The sequence below is a fragment of the Ipomoea nil genome, unplaced genomic scaffold, assembly GCF_001879475.1.
Source record: "Ipomoea nil cultivar Tokyo-kokei standard unplaced genomic scaffold, Asagao_1.1 scaffold1474, whole genome shotgun sequence".
In the NCBI taxonomy this organism is placed as follows: domain Eukaryota; kingdom Viridiplantae; phylum Streptophyta; class Magnoliopsida; order Solanales; family Convolvulaceae; genus Ipomoea; species Ipomoea nil.
Genome location: NW_017617902.1, coordinates 1,540,208 through 1,562,071, shown reverse-complemented (window position 1 = coordinate 1,562,071; position 21,864 = coordinate 1,540,208).

Sequence of the window (21,864 nt, the reverse complement as noted above, 5' to 3'; positions counted from 1 at the left end):
CGGACCCTTGTGGCTCAGCTACATGTCGTTTCGGGTCAGGTGTCACGGGTCCTTGTGGCTCGGTACCTCGGGGCCGTCTCGACGCACGTTTTGGCTTTAGTTTCGTTGAATTTGGTTTAGAAATGAGCATGTTATGATTGATTTGGTTATGATTTTGCTTCACAGTGCTATTTGTTGAGTTCACTGTAAATGAATTTTGCTTTGTTCTATCTTCCTGATGTTGTTGAGAAATGATTAGAAAAGCATGTTCATTTTGAGAATAAGATTATTAGAAAAGCATGACTAGAATGTGTTGTTGAATCAATGGAATTTGGAGTATATTTTGATGATAGAAATGTATAGAATTTGTTATGTTGCAAGCCTAACATGAGATTGCATCTCAAGCATATCATGTTTTTAAAAGTGTATAAGTGGCCAACGTGAGCCTAAGTATTATTTTCCAAAAATCTCATTTTCCATGTAGAGCATCTTTATCTTGTCTTTTGAGAAGAGTTGAGAAGTATGCACATTTCTTTTTGCATAAGTTAAATGTTGCATATATGAGATGCATGAGTGATATATCTATATATATCTATGGTGAGGAAAACCTTGTTTTGGAGGATCCGTTTGGACTACGTCCTCTCAGGAAGAAAGAAATGGACATTGCGGTCCAAGTATATGTAACGCGGCGTATTCCCACGTTACGAGGTTGGAGACTGCCCGCCAGGCTTGGAATCCTAGTTAGGGGGTGTGCACACTAAAAGTACGATACCTGATTCCACCGAGAAAGTAAGAAAGAAAGATAGAACCAAGAGAGTGGTTCTGTGGGCGAGGTTAGTATGTGGCCGGCTAGATTGCCGAGCCGGTTAGGTCCATTCACGATTCGTGAAGACCTACCTCCCCACGAGTTAGAGGTTCCGTAGTTACGGATGTGGCAGATGCACGAGATTGCACCGTATGTTAGGGCTTCGCTGCGGCGGAGTACCTGCCTCGCACAAGAAGAGAAACGAGAAAGTATGAGAAAGTTTGAGCAAGAAAGAAAGCCAGTCATTATGACTCTAAGAAACCTCCACAGAAATGTATTCTATTTTATAAACGAGAGTATGAGTATATTTATAGTATTTCACGAGATTGCATATGAGTATAGTATTGCACGAGATTGCATTTGAGTATATTTATAGTTTTGCACGAGATTGCATTTGAGTAGGGGTGTTAAATCGGTTAACCGAACCGAATTAACCGAAGTTTTTTTTTTCTTTAACCGTTAACCGAACCGAAGTTTGCTCTACCGAATTCACCGAACCGAAATTGTTTTCGGTTAATTGCTCGGTTAATCGAACTTTTTAAAGCTAAAATTTAAAATTCAAAAAATAACACACAAAATAATAAATCCAATTAAAATAAAATACATATCATAATAAATTCATAAAAAAATATAAAAAACATGAAATTTAAACTCCAAACATCCATAATTTCAAATTAGTACTTATAGTTATATTATTATTTTTATATATATTAAAAACTTCGGTTAACCGTTCGGTTAATTCGTTTAACCGACCTTTCGAACCGAATTAACTGTTAACCGAATTTTTAAAATTCCTTTAACCATTAACCGAACCGAAAAAGTTCGGTTCGAAAACGGTTAACCGAACTTTGTCGGTTCGGTCGGTTAACCGAAAATTATCCGAAGTTTGAACACCCCTACATTTGAGTATAGTATTGCACGAGATTGCATTTGAGTAGAGTATTGCATAATGAGAATGATGAATCAAGATTGTATATTGAGCGTGATTGTTTAGTTACATTTTGAAGTCTTGTATATCCGGTTTGCATGATGAGAACTTGAAAGCATGACGATAGTTTTCGTATTGTTTAATAGTAAGAAATTACTTGTACGCATGAGATCGTTACGATGAGTTCGTTGTGATATTTATGTATTGGAATCTTTAAGTTGTTAAGTCATTTGTATTGAAGCATGCCTGTTGATATTATAGGTTGCAAGCATATAGAAAGTCTGTGATGTAGCTATAGTTGCCTATGAGATGAGATTGTTGATTATGAATGTTGTCAAATGTTTTCCAAAGTATATTCTATAGTACTTTACAGGGTTGAGTGTGGTTATACTTAGCTTCGTTCTAACGGGTGTTTTCCTATTTGTCTATGTGTTGCTTGTAAAACCCCTTTCAGGTGGGCCCAACGTTGAGAAGTGGTCGAGTTAGACTAGTCTAGTAGTTATAGAAGTCTAAACTCTTTATGTTTGATTATGACTTTATTTACCGGATTTTAGATTTATGTTGTGGATGACGTTTGATGATGTAGACTTCGGGGTGTCTTTTTCCCCTATGACTTTCAGTTAATTTTATGGATGTTAGTTATTAAATCTTTGTTTCTAGTTTTACCCTTAGCCTGTGCAATCACCATGGAGTGGTGGTTGTGGCGGTAACATTCCCACTAGTTATCTTATTTAGTTGTTTATCCGCTGCTTAGTTTATGTTAATTGTGGTTTAGAATTATAATTAAGATTTATAAAAAATGGGGTGTTACAAAAACGAACTACGACTTTGGCGTTCGAGCACTCAAACCCAAAGCCTAGCGAACAAGAACACAAGTTGAGCACTTTGATGTTTTACAGAAGATGTTGGCAGAATTTTCCCTTTGTAGAAAAAGTTGAGACTTGAGAGTACGTGGAGGGGAAAAACCAAGAAGAAGAATTTTTTTTGTTGAGAGTTTCAATCTAGAATTTGTTGTTTAAAACACTCTGCCAACAACATAGCTATTTTTAGGGGAAATATGAATAAATAACATATTCATGGCACATAAACCACCATTAGTCCAATTTAAAATTGAATTATTGATGGGTGTCGAATCCAACAAATTATAAATTACTTACTCTTAGGAATTGCAATAGTGATGAGTAAGGTCGTACCCTCAGAGATTGGTTAGACTTATTTTTAATAAAAGATTTAATAAACAATGAGATGAGAATTGGAAATTAAATAGCAACAATAAAAAGGCAAACAATACGAAATATTAAATAATCAATATCAACTAGTATCCAACTCAAGGATTAATATCAATTCAACTCTGACAAAACAGATCATTGATTTCGAAGAATAAATTACTTTACTCTTTACCAAATTGGTTATGGTTATTAACAAGCTCTAATAACCTATCTTTCCTTACATTGTCGATAATCAAAACAAGCTCTTTAATTGCTTCCCTAGCTAATAAACAACCCTAAACAGGCTCTTAGGATTTAATTTACTAACAGCATTAAAGAATTTAGAAAGATTACCAATTCTAGCCAACAAACTCAAAAGCATGGTTCATTTAAGCTAGACTATATATCTCCATAACACAAACCGAAAATCTATACATAATCAAATTGTGTTATTTGCTACTAGCTTTAGAACACTTAAATAATTACGGATTCAAAGTTCTAAATAGAAGTTTAATACTTTGACAATTGAACAAAGGGCCCTTTTTGCAACAATCAACAAAGTACTAATTCAAACATAAGAGCAGAAGATATACAGATAATAAAAAGTAAAGATAAATTAAACTAAATAAATCTCACTGGTCTTGAAGAATCAAATATCAATAAGCCCTGAATTGGAAAATTAAAACTCAGCAGTACATCGCAGGAGTGTTTACAGTAAAATAAAATTATATTCTGAGTAAAACTGACCATCCTATACTGCAAAATTCATCCCTATTTATACTAGTTCAGGCTCCCTAAAACAACCCAAAATAACCCTAATTTCCCTAACATCCACAAAATAATTTAATTTCTTTAACCACACAAAATCTAGAAAATAAATAATACTTATTTTTCTAACCAGAGAAGATTAACAGAATAGCTATTGTTGTTCCAACCTCTGCTTCAATTCCATTTCATCCATTCGTAGGAGTAGACCATCAGTTCGAAGAAACCGCACTTCATGGACGGAAATTGCTGCAAATCACGGAAGATGAACGTAGAAAAATTCGTTGCAGTAGCCGATTCCGACGTTGACGTAATTCGAAGATGCCGATTGAAGTTGCCGCTTGAATTGAAGCTGCTCTCTGGACCTCAATTACGAATTGCGTACATAATTCACAGGGAAAGAAAAAAGCAAATTAAGTTTATAAGATTTGGCCTTAAAATAAAATAAACAAATAACATTTAGTTGGGTCAAACTAAATAAGAAAAATAAAGAGCTCACTTTAATTTACCTAGCTCAACTCTTATTAATAATATTAGTACAATCCTAATAGCTCAAAATGTTTAATCATAATCATTAAACTTAATTATCGAATAATTAACATATTAGTCCAAAACATAAAATAAAGTTCGAAAATAAATATAAAGTTAAATAAATAAAATTAATTTATTATAAAAACTAATCTAAATAAAAGATATAAATTGTACTTATCAATTATAATGTTTGAAACGGTCATACTTATTATAGAAATAATATTAACGGCCACGAAATTAATATACCATATTAATTCGTATAGACCATAATGACTCGTGTTCAAAATACCTGAGTGACCGAGAAGTTCGTACGTCCAAAATAATTCTAGCACCATCCGAAAGTCTTCCTGCCGGAATGTGCAGTCAAGCACCTGCGGTTCAGAAGATGCAATTAAGCACCTTCGGAACGGAAGATGCAAATAAAGCATCTTCCGGTACATAACACCATTTGGTGCTGTAACCAACCTTAAGCAATGTCATTAGTGTATTTAAATTGGACGTTCAGCGCTACGAAAGTGCATCAAATAGAATTTAACAAATGCCAAATTAATTTGAACCTAAGTTCAATTGTTTGACTTCTCTCAAATAGGTTCATTTTGAGAATCAATTTCTCATTCACCTATTACTCATTTTGAGCATACATTATCTCAAATTCTTCGTCTCACTACGTAGAACCCGAATCCACTTTGACCCGACCCAAATTGGTAGTGGATCCCACATATATTTGTACCACAAAATAGCCACTCAGAATGCCATTTTATGCTAAAAATTCCAACAATCCCCACATGAATGAAAATTGATTTTCGGGACGAGGAAAAATCGACACGAACGTGCTCAACGATCGATCCCTGCATAGCACAGGTAGGTGCTAAACCTTTGAACCTTGCCCTGTGAAGATATGTTTATTCTACTGGCTGTATGGTAGAACTTGATGTCTTTGAACCAATTGCCGTTTGTGTAGACGATGACATATCCCACACAGTAACCTTCCAAGCTTTGTTCTGTTCTCATGGGTGTGCCCGTTTTGGTCATGGGTCACCTTCCTGGTTCTGCAAGAGTTTCTAAAGAATTGAGCCCGTAAATTCTCCTTTGAAGTAACCCCACTTCTCTCTCACATAGGTGATTCTTTACCGAGTATCTCGCATACTCACACATGTCAACCGACATTCGAATCATTAAAGCATCCACGTGCTAACCTCGTGCGGTAGTCACTATTCTAACGAGGAATGGTAGGGAGTCCAAAACCCCACAGTGACACGCTTCGTTCCATAATTTATTTGGCCCATTGAACCTAGGTGCTAGCTAGGTTGGGTGTCCACTATAGAACTTTTATTCTATGGGCTTCAAACCCATTCCTCGTGCCAACTTCTCAACAACATCTTTGCTCAACCCTTTGGTTAGCGGGTCCGCTATGTTGTCCTTTGACTTCACATAGTCAACCGAGACAACACCCGTTGTGAGTAGTTGTTTAATGGTATTATGTCTTCGACGTATATGTCTAGACTTACCATTATACATAAGACTCTGTACTCTCCAAATTGTGGCTTGATTATCACAATGCACACTAATTAGAGGTACTGGTCTATCCCAACAAGGAATATCATCCACAAAATGGCGTAGCCATTCAGCCTCTTTGCAACATTTGTCCAAGGCTATCAGCTCAGATTCCATCGTGGATCTAGCTATCACGGTTTGTTTCGAGGATTTCCAAGAAACGGCTGCATCGGTTAACGTAAACACGTAGCCACTCGTGGACTTAGAGTCCTTCATACCAGATATCCAGCTAGCGTCTCTATACCCTTCAAGTACAGTGGGATATCTCGTATAGCGCAGTCCCCAGTCACGAGTATACCTCAAGTATCTCATAACTCTCACTATTGCCTTCCAGTGCGCATACTAGATTACTCGTATATCTACTAAGTTTGCTAATCGCAGAGGCAATATCAGGCTTGGTACAACTCATTAGATACATCAAACTTCCAATAATCCTAGCGTATTTTACTTGAGAAATACACTTTCCGCGATTTTTCGACAGATGAACGTTAGTATCTAACGGCGTCCTAGCCACTTGATAATCATCCTTGTTAAACTTTGCAAGGATTTTATCAACATAATCAGATTTCCTTAACATGAGACCATTAGGCCTTCTCACGATTTTAATCCCGAGGATTAAATCCGCCAAACCCATATCCTTCATGTCAAATCTTGAATTTAACATGTCCTTGGTAGATTTGATCATTAGAACGTTACTACCTACGATGAGTATATCATCCACATATAAACAAAGAATGACATAACCGTCTTATCGTTTCTTTAACGTAGACACACTTGTCACTTTCATTTATATTAAACCCATTGGTTAACATCGCATGGTCAAACTTCTCGTGCCACTGCTTAAGCGCTTGTTTTAAACCATATAACGATTTAACCAATTTATAGACTTTCTTCTTGTGACACCCTGTAAATTTAAATCCTAATTGGGGATTAATTGAAGAATTAATCCAAGCTTTCTTTGCTAATCCATTTCTAAAAATCCTGAAATTCAATAGTCGAAGGACTAGAATTTGACTAGTCACTTAAGTCAAACATGTGTACCTTGTGCTTTATGAGTTGTGCCCTTGTTCCCTTGTCTTTCCAACCTTAGTAAAGGGAAAAAGTGACTTTTCATCCTTGAATTGTTGTTCAAGCTACCCTAGCAAGACATTTCATTTCATTCATTCCTCACTCAAAGCCTAAAGACTCAAACACTCTAGCTTCTCTCTAAGAAAAACCTAGCTTATTCTTCAAGCAAGAAGGTGAACCTCCTAGCCTTGCAAGATCCTTCACCAAGATTCCTACTTTCTTCTTCTTGAGCATAGGAAATGGTAATGTTCTTAGCTTTTTAGTGTTTTTAGCCATCTTTTGGGTGTCTTTATCTAAAGTTAGAATCTTTCTTGTGTTTTGGTTTGTGTAAGTAGTTGGTGTGGAAGAAGAGCTCTATGAAAGGCTTAAGAGGGTGAAAAAGGAGTGGTTGTTGGTCTACGAAGGTAACCCATGCTATACAATACCTATTTTCTTACCTAAATGATGATTATTAGCTTCTACTTGATGTTCTTGATGTAATTTGTGAATTTTGATGCGTGATCTTGTGATGATGCATGTTTAGAGCTTGTTTTTAGATTTCTTGTATGCCATTGCTTGGCTATTTCTTGGGTTCAAGTCATATCTTTGTTGTGTGTGAGATTTTGGGTGTTTTGGACTTGAACTTGGCTTTGTTGATGAATTTCCCCGAAGGAAAAAATTGGTGTACAGGTGGTACCCCATGGGCGGAACGGCGGGTAGTGGCCTACCCACCGCCCCACTCGCGGGGAACAGGTGTAATTGTGGGGGGTACCCCGCGGGCAGACCCACGGGTGGGGGTCTGCTCGTGGCCCCACCCACGGGGTACAATGTTGGTGATGTTCAGGGATTTGTTCCCCGTGATTCTTTCTTTTCGGTATTGATGTTTTGACTTCCCGTTGTTGATTTATTGGACTATTTGTGAGTGTTCTTGATGTTTAGTATGTCTAGAACGGTGTGTTAGGAATTCATGTTAGGATTTGGTGTCTTGAATCGTGCTAAGGGTCCAACCTTGTGATTCGTTGGGCTAATATGAGTCTTGAAGGTTCGTTGGAACTAATTTTGGTTTACCCGTTTGATGAGCATGCTAGTCTGATGTTGTTATGCTAGTATGTACAGTTTGTTCCTTCTTGATTGTGGGTTGGCAACTTTCATTGTCAATCATTAGATGTTGAATTGTAGTCCTTGATGGTTGAGTATGTCTCATGCTTTCGTTGAAATCTCTTGATTGATTCTTATGATGGTATTCTTGTACAAATCGTTGTATCCTTTGTTGATGCTTGATTGAGGCTATTGATGAGCCTCAATCCTCTTGATGATAATGAATGTGTGTGACTATGAATGAGATTGGTGGTTTGTTACTTGAGCTTTGCTCACATGACATCGGTGGTATATGATGATGATTGAACGGTACCCTTGTATACTATGAGTTCAGCGGTATTGTTTGGCGGAAGTTTGGCGGGGGACGACAGTCCCAGACCGGGAAAAGGTTGGACTCAGAAGTATAGGGTGGCACTCGGAGGTACAGGTTGGAACTGTGATAAGGCCGGGGGTAGCCATAAGGGTGGTACTAAGGGATAAGGTTGGAACTTGAAACATGAATGTGTTATTATGTGTTTTGTTGTACTTCCTTGCTTATGCATGTCTCGATGTACTCTACCTTGTGAATGGTAGGTTACATCCCGAGTTGTGTTGTCTATGATGTTTGTGGTCCTTGTTGTCGTGTTGAGGTTGATGATCCTCGTTCTTGTTGAGAGTCTGATGAGTCTTTGATGTTGATTTCCTTCCTTGGTTTTTAAAATGATATATATATATATATATATATATATATATATTGTATTCCTCAGTTCCAAATGGCTTTGATTATATCTATCTATACTATGCTATTAAACGCGTATTGATGGGTTACCAGCATTATTCGCTGACCGGGTGTTATCCCTTGATTTTACAGGTTTTGCTTAGTTGTGGAGCGCGCTAGCCGTTGTTAGAAGCTAGTGTAGTTTCCCCTCTCTTGAACTATTATGTTTTGGGCCTGTGAGCCTTAGTTGTAGACGTGGCCTGTGTGCCGTAGACTTAACATTGTTTTGATGAATAGCTGTAGACTTAGCCTGTGCACCTATGATTTATGGGTGTGGCATAACGCTTCCTGATTTTTAATTAGCTTCCACTTTTGATTGCTTGATGATTAGATGTTTATTGTTGAATTTAAGTTTTTAAAATGTGGTAAAATCGGGGGTGTTACACTTCTCTTGGCCCGGAACCGCAAAACCCTTAGGTTGTTTGTTGGTCCCAAAAGAGGTAAGGTACTTGTACCAAGACTAGGACTCGCGAACTGAGCAAAACCAATATGAGATGGTCCTTGTGAGGATTTTTCGCTGCTTCGGCCTCGACCTTGGGTCGGTGTTACTGGCTGTTGTTGACTTCCAAGAATAAATTCTTGTTGTTGCAAAGCCAAGTGACTGAGAATTTCTTTCCCCCTTTTGGCGTTATCAACCAAAAGTGCAAGGGTCTTAGAATCTCGGTCTTAATTCGCCTTCACAGTTTCAACACCATCGTGTGTTTCAATAGAAACATCTTATACGTTGTCAAGCTTGTTTGTTGCAACTGTGAGTTCAACTTCAAGTTTGTTGATTCGGCTTTCTTGATCTTGAATCGCTTTGATTTGTCTCAAGTGACGTTCGTTGTGAATATTTTCAGCTGCTTCACGTTCTTTCTTCATGAGTTGGATCACTTCAAGTAATCCTTTTGTCATTTCTCCTTTCAAGATTCTTTCAGCTTTGTCAATCTGAGTCTTCAAACTGTGCTGATACTCCATGAGTTCTTTCAGATTGACTCGGGTATCCGTGTGTTGTTGTTCCATCATTTGATTTTGTTCAACCAACTTCTCTCCAATGGTTTGGCAAACAACATCATCGGATTCGGCTACTTTGGCAAATAAAGATGTAAATATGCCATCTTCTTGATCACTTGTCTACACAATATTTTGAGGAGATCCGAATGGACTCCTTCTTGGATCAGTGAGAACCATGGTGTCTCCAAGTTTCATCTCTTCTTCTTCTTCTTCTTCAGGTGATTCAACTTCTTGATTCAGATTACCAATTTCTTCTTCTAAAATCTCTGTTCTGGTACAGGTGTCTGCAAATAAGTTTTCATCTTCTAGATCAGGGTCCATGATAGGCATGGTAGACTCGGTATTGTGTATTGCCAATAAACTAGATAAATCCTCTCTGATTGGTTGTCTACTCTCAGTAGCAACTTCTACTGCAACTTCAACTGGTATATCTCCTCTTACTTCTTCTGACACTTCTCCTCTTAATTCTTCTCGTACTGACATTTCTCCTTTTAATTCTTTTCTTCTTTTATCCCCTTTTGTAGCCATAATAACAATTTTTTTTAATCTCTTTTTTTTTTTTGTTTTTTTTTTTTTTGTTTTTTTGTTTTTTTTTTTTTGTTTTCATTCATATATATATATATATATATATATATATATATATATATATATATATATATATATATATATATATATATTTGTATATCTTCTTGGCTACAAAATATTTGTTCTTTTTATAAGCTTTAGGGATTTTTCATTTTTTAGGAGAGAGAGAGATAGAGAGAACCAGAAGCAAAAACAACCATAATTTTTTATTTATCTCCTTCTTAGGGAGAGAGAGAGATATAACATAACACATTCAGCAAGTAGAGAAGCCAGTGCTCATGCAGTCATCAGAATCATAGTTCCCTAGTGGTGAAGGAGCATATCCTGGTCCAGAGTTGTCACTGGACTCGCTTTCCTCGAGCATTGACCCTTTGAGCTTGATGAGGAGTAGGTTTGATTGAAAAACCTGGTAAAGTCCACGGGAGGACGGATGAACGGGTTAACCGGCATCTATGGAGGAGGCGGTAGAGGAGCAGGAACTTCTTGTGGCAGAGGTGCAAGAATTGGTAGACTTGGTGGAAACTTCGGAAGAGGCTCTGGTGGAGGTGGAGGTTGGTAGAGCCCTTCAAAACCAGGAGGGGGTAGAACCGGTCCGAATGTCATTTGCTTCAAATAGTGAAGGTATTCTGAATTTCCCATGTTCAGAATTTCATCGTAAAGATCAGGTTGGACAATCGGTGAGAACTTCATAAATGGAGTTTCAGACCCTTCCACATTGTCTGGTTTGGTCGGCAGTCTCCCCTTGTCATCCGCTTCTTCATAAATGAAACCAGGTTCACGTGGCGGTGATTCTGGTACAAGTTGAACTTATGGCATCTCCGGCTCATTCCTTCTTTCTTCTGATATAAAAACCAACGGGTTGCTCAGAGTTTCTCATTTTCTTCTTCGTACATTCGTTCGTTGCGCCCTTAGAGGTTGCTTGAGAACTTTCTCCCAAGTTCTCTGAGTCGTCTTCTTCATCTTGTTCTCATGTGAGTTGTTGGACACCATCTTACACATGCAAAAATATTTAGACAAACAAAGCTTCCACATGGTAGAGAACCCGACTGTCTCTCATTATATAGGGCGGTCAGAGAAGTCTATCGGTTCGTTTGCCGATGGTGAGTTAATTTTCTGGCCGTTGTTTAGAATTTACGGTATGTGATGGATAGTGGCAAGACTTCTCATTGGTTGAGATGGTGGTGGATGGGAAGGGATTTGATGGGCAACGGTTTAGATGGGAGAGTTTAATGAGGGGTTAGGTTTTAATTGCTATGTGGGAGACGATTGAGATTATTTAGCTGAGATGAGGTATGGGGGTGCCGATTCGAGAGAGAGAGAGAGTGAGAATCAGTTTGGAAAGATTTTGATCTAGGAGAGGATTATGACGGGAGGTTTAGGTTGGGTGGAGGTTTATTTTGGGTAGGAGTTTATGGGTGGAGGTTTGATTCCCAATTAAACTCTGATTTTCCTCCTTTCCTCCTGATTTCCTTCTCAAAAACGTGTACCACAAATATAATACACACTCAAACATCTCGTTAGTAGCAAAAATTATCCATAAATAATCAATCACACATAACAATATATATTAATCATATACACGGTAAATTCCAATCAAAATAAACACATTTTGGAAATTAACAAAATTATCACACATTTTCCAAATTTATATTTAGAAACATCTTCATATAATTATGCACACAAAACAGATTCTAAAACATTTTAGAAACTAACAAAATTTAACTTTCAACTCAGATTTCTAAAACATTTTTATAGCAAATTATATCACATGCACGTAACATATTTAAATTAGATTTTTAGGCAAATTGTTCATGCAAACAAATTGATCAACTTATGCAAACATGAAAAATTATTCGCAGACTAAATAACATATTGAATCATGCAATTCTAAACAAATTGTCAAATAATCAGAAATTGCATATTTCATCAAATTAATTTGCATGACATATGATTTCACGTTAAATAACACATGCAAATACACAATTAAATTCCTAACACATATTCCAATTTTATCACATAAAATTTCGAATAAACATATGCATATAAATACGTAAAATAATTTATTTTGAGCACAAGTATCAAATTAAATTGAGAGATTAAGTCCAGTGATACTTAGCTCATTACGATCATTCCCAACTCGTGCCTTAAGGTATAAAATCTCGTTTTGCATAAAGGCTTCGTGAGAATATCAGCAACTTGGTTTTCAGTAGGGATATATTTGATCTTTAGATTCTTCTTTTCAACGTGATCCCTTATGAAATGATGTCGAATGTCAATATGTTTGGTTCTTGAGTGAAGCACCGGATTGTGAGTGATAGCGATTGCACTAGTATTATTACAATAAATGCTAACGTCATCACAATTAACTCCGTAATCCTTCAATTGTTGCTTCATCCACAAAATTTGCGCACAACAACTTCCTGCAGCAATATATTCGGCCTCGGCGGTACTAGTTGCGATGGAATTTTGCTTTTTGCTGAACCAAGAAACAAGCCTTCCCCCCAAGAACTGGCATGTCCCGGAAGTGTTTTTTCTGTCTATTTTGCAACCTGCAAAATCCGCATCTGAAAAACCCGTTAGAGTAAAATCTGTACCTTTTGGATACCACAATCCAACATTGATTGTGCCTTTCAGATATCGTATGATCTTCTTTGTTGCGGTGAGGTGGCTTTCTTTTGGATTTGCTTGGAATCTTGCACACACTCCCACAACATAAGAAATGTCCAGCCTGCTTGCAGTAAGATATAGAAGAGAACCAATCATTCCTCTATATTTTGTTTGATCGACATCCTTTCCATCTTCATCTTTGTCTAGCCTTAATGATGTGCTCATTGGAATTTTGATCGATGATTTTCCATCCAGGCCAAACTTCTTTATCAAGTCGTGGGTGTACTTTGCTTGATTGATGAATATTCCTTCTTTCAATTGTTTGACTTATAAGCCTAAGAAGTAATTCAATTCACCCATCATGCTCATTTCAAACTTGTTCTGCATAAGTTTTGAAAATTTCTCACACAAAGAATTGTTAGTGCTTCCAAAAATAATATCATCAACATAGATTTGCACTAATAAAATATGATCACCATCTTGAATTCTAAATAGAGTTTTTTTCAACTAGGCCTTTGGTGAATCCACAGCTTATCAAGAACATTGACAAAGTATCATACCAAGCTCTAGGTGCTTGTTTCAACCCATACAATGCATTTTTAAGTTTGTAGACTTTATCACCTTCGTCTTTTACCTCAAAACCTGGGGGTTGTTCGACATAAAATTCTTCTTTGAGTAGACCATTCAAGAATGCGCTTTTCACGTCTATTTGATAAATAGTGAAATCTTTGTGTGCGGCGTAGGCTAGGAAAATTCTGATTGCTTCAAGTCTAGCTATCGGTGCAAAGGTTTCGTCAAAATCTATTCCTTCTTCTTGAGAGTATCCTTTTGCAACGAGCCTTGCTTTATTCCTAACAATCACGACTTCTCCATTTGCTTTGTTCCGGAAGACCCATTTGGTTCCTACAGCATTGTGGTTCGCCGGTCTTGGAACAAGTTCCCAAACATCATTTCTTTTGAATTGATCGAGCTCTTCTTGCATAGAATCTATCCAATTCGGATCATTAAGAGCTTCGTCCACTTTTTTTGGTTCAATTTGAGATAGATAACACGTGAACAATGCTTCCATAGTAGATGATCTTGTTTTCACGCCTTCATGTACATTCCCAATAATTAATTCTGGAGGGTGATTTTTGAGCCATCTTAAATCTGGTTCAAATAGGTGCATGGTACTGGGTGGATCCATTTGTTGTGAACTAGCAGTGTTGGTTCGAATTTCTTCAATTAATTCACCTTGAAATTGATCACCAACTTCGCCTGTAACTTGATCACTAACTGGATCACCAACTTCAACCCGTACTGCATCTCCATTCTCACGTGCGGCTTCACCTCCAAAATTATTGTTAAAAGAATTTCCAACTTCTTCTGGATGAGGGATGGGATTTTCTAGAGAATTAATTTCCAACACATCCATTCCCTGTAAAACATCATTTACACACGTATCATTAGTATCACAAAAATCAATATAACACTTGTTACCATTTTGTGCAATTTCTTCGTCCAGTGCGTCATTTTTGATCTGTGATTTTTCGTCGAACACAACATGTATGGATTCTTCAACCACCATTGTTCTTTTATTCAAGACTCTGAACGCCTTGCTGGTAGTCGAATATCCTAGAAAAATTCATTCATCTGCACGCTCATCAAAAGCTTTTAGATGCAATTTATCATTAATATGAATAAAACATTTGCATCCAAAAATATGAAAATAACCAATATTTGGTTTTCTCCCTTTATAAAGCTCATATGGAGTCTTCTTATACTACTTATGGATCATGCTTCGATTTGCGTATAGCAAGCAGTGTTAATAGCTTCCGCCCAATATCGTTTCGGGAGACCGGTTGCACTAATCATCACTCGTGCGGCTTCTTTGAGCGTCCGATTTCTTCTTTCGGCAACACCGTTTTGTTGCGGTGTTCTTGCGGCAGATAATTGATGAGAAATTACATGTGAATTGCAAAAGGCTTGTATAAATCCATTTACGAACTCGGTTCCACGATCCGTTCGTATTTTTGATATTTGCAATTCTTTCTCATTTTGGAGTTGCTTCAACAGCTTCGGTAGAACTTGCTCAATTTCATTTTTCTTCTTGAGAAACACGGTCCAAGTGTACCTAGAAAAATCATCAACAACAACGAGAGTATATTTCTTACCACTTACACTTATTGGATCAACTTGTCCAAATAAGTCCACGTGTAGTAAGCTTAGCGGTCTTGACGTTGACTCGTGTGTCTTTGATTTGAATGATGATTTGATTTTCTTTCCGCGTTGGCATGCATCACACACTTGGTCCTTCTTGAAAATAATATCTGGCAAGCATTGAACTAGATTCTTCTTTGCGAGTTGATTGATAGTCTTGAAGTTTAAGTGGTTGAGCTTTCTGTGCCATTCCCAATTTGCTTCATTCGGATTTCTCGCCATAAAGCACACTGAATCTTTGCTTGTACTTCAATCAACAACATACATGTTCTTTCGCCTTTTTCCAGTGAGTACTACTTCATTTGTGAGCTCATTTTTTATTAAGCAATTATCCTTAGAAAATTATACAAGATAGCCTTTATCACAAAATTGACTAGTGCTCAACAAATTGAATTTCAAGCCTTCAACAAATGAAACATCTTCAATTTTTAATCCGTTTTTCTTGATCGTGCCAACTCCTTTTGTAATTCCATAATTTTGATTTCTTCCGAATATAACTTTTGGTCCATCGATTTCTTTGAAATTCTCTAGATATGATTTATTTCTAGTCATGTGGCCTGAGCAACCATTATCGATGTACCAAACATCCTGCAAAGAAGATTAATTAACTTTAGGTACCCATACTTGCTTGGGTCCTTTACTGTTAGTGATTTTTGGTAACCAAACCCACATAGATCCTATTGAATTAAGATGAGGCAGTTTATAACCATTTGAAACACGATAATCATAACTCACTTTAGAAAACATTTTTGGCGCCGGATTTTGAAAAACATTTTTATATTTTGGCACATGGGAAGAGGATTGTTGCTTTGGTCTATAAAAAACATTACATCTATTACACAACCAATCCTTTTGAGTGGGATAAAATCTCCCAACTCTGTTTCTAGAAAAGCTTCCCTCTTTTCTATGAAATCTTTTTGCACTTGACTCTTTGGCATATCTTTGCTTGAAGAATTTTTGTTGCTTTGCCGTAGTGTAAATTTGTTTCGGCCTTTCCACATTCAACTTTGTTTTTGCATCGTGCTATTCTGACCTTTAACAAATTTTACCACACGAACTTTATTATTTAAAGCAATAGTAGAATTAGTCAGATTTGGAGGGGTTTGAGAACATGTGGAGTCATAACCGATTCCGGTTCTATCTCCTGATAGCTTTTGCATGCTCACCATCTTATCCATTATTTTGGACGAGTTAGTGAACGTAGCAATGGTTGCCCGAAGGTTATGTTCTCTAACCTCTCTTGCTTTACACTCTTCTTGAAGATGAATATTTTCATTCTTCAATTTACTCACTTCAAGTAAATCATCTTGCAATTTTTTATTCATTTATTCTTTTTCAAGAATTAGAATATTATTGCGCATCTTGAGTTGAGGATGAGTGAGCATAATCTCTTGACAATCTCGCATTAGGCTGCCAATAGATTCACAAGAAAAAGAAGAATTAACAGAATTAAAAGAATTAGATGTTACCTCTTCTTCCTCTGCTTCTAGAGCCATAAGACAATCTTCACTTGTACTCAACTCAATTAACTTGCATATTAGAGCCGTATCATCATCCGAACACGAGCTTTCATCGCTTGATGATGATTCCTTCGATTCATCATTTTCATTTGGTTCATTGCTAACGAGAGCTTTTCTTTTATGGTGCTTGAACCTTTTGCTTTCGGATTTATTCGATGTAGATTCAACATTCTTGCCTTGATACTTGCTAACGATCGGATATGGACAATTTATTTTAAAATGTCTGGGTTTGCAGAAATTGTAGCATAGGTCTTTATTTTCTTCGACCTTTTCTTCTTGTGGCGTGCGAGAAACAAATTTTCCACCAGCAGAATTTTTGTTGTCTCCTTTTCGCATAAACCTTTTAAATCTTTTAACAAAAAGAGCAAATTGTTTGTCAGTCATATAATCAATATTATCTACTGACCTGGAGGTTGACGGTTGTTCGGCCATTAGAGCAGAATTTCGAGCTTCATGAACATCATCATCTTTGGCCTTCATTTCGAACTCATATGCTTTTAGATTACTAAATAATTTGTCAGTTGACAACATTCTTAAATCTCGGTGATCACGCATAACCGTAACCTTCATATCCCATGCAGATGGTAAGCCTCGTAGGATTTTGAGATTAATTTCTTTTTGGCTAATATTTTTGCCAAGATCACTAATCTCTCCAAGAACTTTGATCATTCGAGCTTCCATTTCTGCAACACTTTCATTTGAGAGCATTTTGAAATCTTCAAACTTCTTCATGGCGATTGTGAGCTTATTGTCTTTCTCTTGTTCATCTCCTTCGCCAATCTTGATGAGAGTTTCCCATATTTCTTTAGCAGTAGCACACTTTCGGATCATCAGAAATATTGTATCATCCACGGCTTTGAATAGAATATCATTGGCAATATTGTCAAGATTATTCCGTGTTCTATCGTCCGATGTCCATTCCGGTTTAGGCTTTTGTACGTACTGTGGAGCATCTGGGGATAGGACAAACGCCGTATTGACTTTCAATATTTCTACAGGGCCAATGGAAATAACTTCCCACATTTCATCGTGTAAAGCCGATAAGTGTACCAGCATACAAACGTTCCAATCATCAAATTTATCAAGTGAGAATAATAGATTTTGAGCTAAATCTTTCTTCATCATCATCATCACGAGAGATATGAAAGATTAATCCAATCACACACTTTGTAGAATGGATCTGCCTAGCAGTCAGAAAAATGTTGACCCAATTAGGCAACACAATTTGATAGCAAATTGGCCTAAATAGACAGCTTGCTCTAATACCAATTGTTGGTATCAGTTAGAAAGAGATTGACTCAAATAGGTAGCCGGCTCTGATACCAATTGTTGGTCCCAAAAGAGGTAAGGTGAAAGTCTAGAACGGGGGGGGGGGGGGGGGGGTGAATAGACTTTCAAGCTTTTTCGCACAGCACAACAATTGCTAAGGCACAGAGAAACCAAAAATCTTAACTAGATTGTTAGAGTATGGTACGTAGCGGAAATAAATAAAGATAAAGTGTGTGTGAGATTGTGAAAAGTATATCTCGTGAGAAGCAAGTAAAGAGCAGTAAGTAAAGAAAGTAGTAAAGAACACAAAACAATTATAGTGGTTCGAAGGTGGTGTAATCCTCCTACTCCACTTGCTCTTATCTCCAAGAGCAATTCACTATATCCACCACTTCTTAGTTCCAAGATACAATGAATTTCGTGATCTAGTACTTTGATCACAAAGCCCGCACTAATCACGCCCAGTGTCTCCAACACTGCTGCTTCGGATCTCACAGCTCCGTGTGACAATCCAGGATTTCACAGCTCCGTGCTACTTTCTTCCCTTCCTACACTCCCGTAGGAATATCACTTGTTTAGAGACAAGTTTTCTTCTTGCTTCCAACTTCTGAGACTCTGTGGATGATCTTCAATGTGATGCAGGTCTCTTTTATGAAGATTTAACACTCTTGAGGGATTTCTCGTGATAGCTCTGTATCTCTGAGTGTTTTTCTCTCTTTGAGTGTATCAAGTAAGGCACGTGATTTTTATGCTCTATTTAGCTTTGCTTTTTGAACTCACAGAATATTTCTCTTTAAAGCTCTTTGAGTTCTTTTTCTTTTCTCACTTGAAGATTTCTTTTGGTATGCTCTGTACCAATTGAAACTTTTGCTCTATGTATTTTTGCTCTTTTAAGCTCTTGTTCCGCTTGTGTTCATGTTCTTCAAGTCTTCATATCTTCATCATTTTAAAGTTGGTAATGAGAATTTACCCGTTGGAAAGAGACGATCTCATTTTTGAATTATTGTATCTTTTTGTTAGAGATCTTATCGTATCTTCTGGCAAAGTGTCAGAAAAGATAAGCTAGCCGTTTGTAGAGCTTCCACTTCATGCAAATGAGTTCCTAAACTTCATTTGATATTTCTCTGGTGTTCTCACGTTTCTTGGGAATATCTGGGTCTTAGTTTTGTATAGAATGGCTTCTCTGATCAGCTCTGGAGTGGTTCTTGTTTCTTTGGGATTTAAATGCTTCAAAAATATTCTTCAATTATTTTTCCTTCTGAGAATATTTTCACTTCAAGTTTTTCTTCATCTTCTTCATTCCCCTACTTTGAATTTCTCCTTTGTAATTGACTTGTCTTCAACTTCTCTTCATTTTGAATTTCACCTTTGTAATTGACTTGTCTTCGACTTCTCCTCATTTTTAATTTCACTTGTCTTCGACTTCTCCTCATTTTGAATTTCATCTCAATTCATTTTAATTTCACTTGTCTTCGACTTCTCCTCATTTTGAATTTCATCTCAATTCAATTTTCTTCTCAACGTCACGTCTTCGACTTCTCCTCCCAACGTCTTCTTTTAATTGGTCCCCAATTTGAAATTGCATCCCATACTACAAACTTGAATTGGCTGAAATCGGCTCCCAATTTCTTAATTTCTTTCCACTTGTAATTGACGCCCAAAGCCAAACTAGCGCCCAACTCCATCAAGAGTAAGACGCCCAAAGCCAAACTAGCGCCCAACTCCATCAAGAGTAAGACGCCCAAAGCCAAACTAGCGCCCAACTCCATCAGGCTTAATAAATTTTGGCTTCTCAAATTTTACCTTGTAAAATTATTGATAGCAAGATTCGAACTTAAGCCATTTCACATAATACATCAAGCACCTTCTAACTCATCCGTACAGTCTATTGGTTATATTTCCAATCATCTTTGATGTACTCCTTTCTTTCCATAGATGCTTGATCTCCAAGTCAAATTCATGCAATCTTCCAAACTTAATTTTCTTTCACGAAAATTCTTCTAGGAATTCTTTTTGAGTAGTAGCGACGTGAAAATCATATCATTCATCTTCTTCTTCAATTTTCCATTTTCACCAGACAAATTCTTGATTTTAGGCTTGATATCTTCTTCTTCTATTTTCATGCATCTTCCTCTGTTTTTCTCTTTTGCAACTTAAATAATTTCCCGATCATGGTCTAAGACTCTACTAGACCTATAAAATAAAATGGGGGTTCTACAAATACATATTTGGCATATCAAAACCCTTACACTTTATTCCTAACATTGTTCCATATAGATTTCTTCATCTAACTCGCCATTCAAGAAAGCTGTTTTCACATCCATTTGATGAACTTCCAAATTTCACAGTGTGACTATGGTAAGTATCATCCTTATGGAATTTATTCTCATTACGGGAGAATACGAGTCGAAGTAATCATGGCCCTCGCGTTGCCTGTAACCCTTGATTACAAGCCTAGCCTTATACTTCTCAATGGAACCATCAGGTTTTAACTTCCGTCTAAAGACCCACTTGGATCCCAAGGGCTTACTACCCGAAAGAAGATCAACCAGTTCCCAAGTGTGATTCTATAGGATAGAATCCACTTCACTCTTTATAGCCTCTTTCCGCATTGGCCCTTCCGTAGAAGTCAAAGCTTCTACATACATTCGATGCTCATTTTCTAATAAGCATGTTAGAAAATCCAGTTCATTTTCTAGTAAACAAGTTAGAATATGCATATCACATTCTAACATGTATGTCAGAAAATCAGGACCAAAGGATTTTTCAATCCTAACTCGCTTGCTACGTCTAGCTTCGAGCTTGGGTTCTATTTCAGACCCTCCACTACCGTTATCCACAGCCTCGTTGAATGTTCGTTTCGACGTACTAGGTCCCTCACTGGAACTACACGGAAATACATCTTCAAAGAACGATGCATTCCTCGATTCAATTATAATGTTCTTATGTACGTCCGGATTATGGGACTCATGTACTAAAAATCGATGTGCATTACTGTTTTGTGCATAGCCAATAAAGATACAGTTCACCGTTATGTGCGATTTTTCCGTTCGGCAACACCGTTCGGTTGAGGTGCGTAAGGTGCCGTACGCTTGTGTATGATACCAACACTTGCACAGAAGTCACCAATAGGTGCTTTGTACTCACCACCTTGATCACTTCTAACCTTCTTAATCCTTCGATTAAGTTGGTTTTCCACTTCATTCTTTATTTATCAACGGCTCCATCTTTGCCCTTAAGCAAAAACACATAACAGTATCGTGTGCTATCGTCGATAAACGTGATAAGATATTTATTACCACCGCGTGATTTTATTGATCTAAAATCACATACATCGCTATGAACCAACTCAAGTGGTTCCGTTTTCCTTTCAATCGATTTAAAAGGAATTTTCATTTGTTTTGCCTCAACACAAATCTCACATTTGTGCTTATCAACTTGAAATGCAGGAATATGGTCCAAGTTAATTAATCTACGTATAGAATTAAAATTAACATGACCCAGTCTACCGTGCCATAAACACGAAGGCTCAAGTAAGTAGGCTGAATTAATAGCGCTTTTATTAATCGCGGTTATTGCATCGAGCTTAAAAAGCCCATCTAACACATAATCCTTGCCTACGTATATTCCTGATTTCGATAAAATAACTTTGTCTGACTCAAGCACTAACCGAAAGCCATTCATATTCAACAATGAACCAGAAACTAAGTTCTTTCGTAGCTCCGGTACGTACAAAATGTTGTTCAGAGTCAGCTCTTTCCCAGAATCATTCTTAGAACCACTTTGCCCATGCCTTCCACAGTAGACTGAGTAGAGTTTCCCATCTATACCTTCCCACGATTAGTCATCTCGAAGGTAGTAAACAACTTACGGTTGGAACACATGCCGGGTCGCACCGGTACCAATGAACCATTCCGTTTGGTTCGAACCAACCAGGTTTACCTCGGTCACCATTGTCGAGAGGATGATTTCAGACTCATTCTGATTGACCTGCACCACGTTAGATTCAGAATTGTTAT